Source organism: Xyrauchen texanus, chromosome 18, assembly GCF_025860055.1.
Source record: "Xyrauchen texanus isolate HMW12.3.18 chromosome 18, RBS_HiC_50CHRs, whole genome shotgun sequence".
Lineage (NCBI taxonomy): Eukaryota > Metazoa > Chordata > Actinopteri > Cypriniformes > Catostomidae > Xyrauchen > Xyrauchen texanus.
The window spans coordinates 701887-705184 of record NC_068293.1 but is presented as its reverse complement, the minus strand read 5'-3'; the positions used below and the strand labels follow the sequence as shown (position 1 = coordinate 705184).

The window sequence follows — 3298 nt, the reverse complement described above, 5'->3', positions numbered from 1 at the left end:
AAGTAAATTTAGCATTTACTTTGGAAATCAAGGTCCCAGAGTCTGGAGGAAGTCAAGTCAAGTCAAGTCAATTTTATTTGTATAGCGCCTTTCACAACACACATCGTTTCAAAGCAGCTTTACAGAATATTAGCATTAGAGAGGAAGAGAGGAGAGGCACAGAATCCACATTGCTTGAAGTCCAGTGTAAAGTTTCCACAGTCAGTGATGGTTTGGGGTGCCATGTCATCTGCTGGTGTTGGTCCACTGTGTTTTATGAGGTCCAAGGTCAACGCAGCTGTCTACCAGGAAGTTTTAGAGCACTTCATGCTTGCTACTGCTGACCAACTTTATGGAGATGCAGATTTCATTTTCCAACAGGACTTGGCAACTGCACACAGTGCCAAAGCTACCAGTACCTGGTTTAAGGACCATGGTATCCCTGTTCTTAATTGGCCAGCAAACTCGCCTGACCTTAACCCTATAGAAAATCTATGGGGTATTGTGAAGAGGAAGATGCGATACGCCAGACCCAACAATGCAGAAGAGCTGAAGGCCACTATCAGAGCAACCTGGGCTCTCATAACACCCGAGCAGTGTCATAGACTGATCGACTCGATGCCACGCCGCATTGCTGCAGTAATTCAGGCAAAAGGAGCCCCAACTAAGTATTGAGTGCTGTACATGCTTATACTTTTCAGTTGGCCAACATTTCTAAAAATCCTTTTATTGTATTGGTCTTAAGTAATATTCTAATTTTCGGAGATAATGAATTTGGGATTTTCATTAGTTGTCAGTTTTAATCATCACAATTAAATGAAATAAACATTTGAAATATATCAGTCTGTGTGTAATGAATGAATATAATATCCAAGTTTCACTTTTTGAATGGAATTACTGAAATAAATCAACTAATTATATGACCAGCACCTGTGTATATATATATATATAATTTGTAAATATTTAAAGATAACTATGTATAATTATATATTGATATAAATATGTATAATCATTATATATTGAATTATTGTTATATGAGGGTCTTTCTCAGCAAATATATATATATATATATATATATGTGACCCGTCACGGAAACCAGTGACACAAGTCGGCAGCACAACTTGTGAGCAAAATGAGAAACAAGTGTTTTTTCCAAAATTGGTGATTTCCGCTTTTTGCAGAATCTGTTAGTTGAGATCATGAAGAAGCCTCTCCATGTTTGAGATAACAGTATTGGTATATTTAAAAGCATACATTTTGAGGTTGAAATCGGCTTGTTTTTAGGAGATTCTAGCATGCAGTAGGAGCGTGTCATTGTCTGTGTGTATTTCCGTACTGAATAGCCGCCTGGCTTTTGCCCCGCCCCCAACAAGCGTGGCTACTTATTATGCAGCGCTCTAGCCGGCTCTATCTGATATCAAAATTCAATGAAGATGGGCGCCGCAAAGAATGTCGCAGAGCGAGCTGAACCGTGGCGTTACAGCGAAAATGTTTTGAAGTACTTCTTCGACAAGCGGATGCTTATGAACAAGCGTTCACTGATTCTGAAGACGATCTGGCGGCGATGAAAGTGGCATGATAAGACTGAATAATATCCCTAATCTACAACTGAGCGAAGATGAAGGCGAGGAAGAATGTATCGGACTGGCGTCAGGCGAGTTGGACCGTAAGATATCAGAGGCTATATCGATAGTAACATTTGATGGGGATATAGATAGAGAAATGGGGAAAATCCGTAACTTTGACTGTAAATGTTACACGAGGAGAAAAGAGAACTCTCTGCATGGGAGACAGTCTTGTAGCCAGAAGCTTTCTCCAGACATTATGTACAACATACGGCTGGATTCTTTAGCTCTTGAGGAAAAGAGTGGCAGGACATGCGAATTATTGGACATTTAGAGGCAAACAGGCGCACAGTGCAAACTTCGGAGATGGTTACATCCACAAAGAAGACCCGACAAAGAGAAAGTGTGCCCGAGCGACTTATTTCATTGGAGGCAACGAGATCTGCAAGAATACTTTTCTGTTTCTTATGGGGTGAGTTTCCATAAACATCAAAGTTTGTCGTTTTTTGTTCATTCTAAGAACACGTTACACGTTATCTCATGTTTAGTCCATGTTTAGACCTTCCAATACCTACCTATTGTTTTTAGCTAGCTCAGGACTGTCGTTTTAATTGTAGCGTTAGCTGCTAATCGTTAGCATCATATCACTTGCCAAAACCCCCATTACTATAATGAGCTTTAAGATGGTAATGTGAGCTTCTGCTATTAATTTGAATAATGCTTCAATTGCTTGAATTGACTGGTGTTAATGACTTAATTTAGGATTTTTTAATCCTTTGACTCGAACCAGGTCTAACCACTAACTGAGGTCTAAACCAGGACTAAAACAAGACTAAACCAGGAAGTACAGATACAAGCTCTAAAGTAAGTAAAAGTAAAAAGTATTCATCATAAAATTTACTTCAGTAAAGTAAAAGTACCTATAATTTGTACAATACATTTTGATATAGGTGACAAGATGCCTGTTAGCAAGACCATGATGTTAAACGTTTTTCTTATTTCCCCCTTTTTTCAGCATTGGCAGAGACACCCTGGCTGATATAGTCAAACACTATGAGGAGAATGGGGCAAGACCACGTTTGAGGAAGAAGCACTCATTGCCACGTCCACCAGCCAGGTTCATCAGCCCTGAGGATATCAACAGAGTTGTGGACTTCATAAAACACTATGCAGAAGACAATGCCATCATGCTGCCTGGCCGACAGCCTGGGCATAAGGATTGGCATGTGAAGTTGCTGCCAACTCATGTGTCCAAGGCCTCAGTGTGGCGTCTCTACGTGAAGTCTGCTAAGGAGCTTGGTATGTGTAAACATTGATTTAAAATTGAGTGCTTATAAAGTGAAATAATCGCGGAGCACTATTAGCAATTACAATACAATTAACCATAAGCAATATCTGTTTTTCAGGTGAGCGTGCAGTTTGTAAAACCAGCTTCAAAGCACTGTGGAACCGACTTCTCCCACACATCAAAAGTTGCCGACCACGCACAGATCTCTGCTGGCAGTGCCAAAGCAATAACGAGCAGCTGATACGAAGTGCAAACCTCCCAGATGATAGAAAGTCTGAAGCAGTAAAGAAGCAACAAGATCATCTTTCCCTTGTGCAGAAAGAGAGGGCTGTGTACAACGACATGACTGCTGCCTGCAGAAAGATTTGCTCTGGCTCCAACCTGTCTTTTGGACCATCCCTACCAGCAAGCAAGAAGATTAGGATGCATTACAGTTTTGATTTTGCTCAGCAGGTAATATTTCACA

General features: G+C 40.4%; 1 long non-coding RNA gene across 1 annotated transcript; it reads left to right on the top strand.

Moving 5' to 3' along the window:
* Positions 1 to 2330: 2330 nt before the first annotated feature.
* Positions 2331 to 3023, top strand: LOC127659101 (uncharacterized). The gene is made up of 3 exons (XR_007972489.1): positions 2331 to 2408; positions 2560 to 2843; positions 2951 to 3023. It is a non-coding gene; the product is annotated as an uncharacterized LOC127659101 (long non-coding RNA).
* Positions 3024 to 3298: the final 275 nt, after the last annotated feature.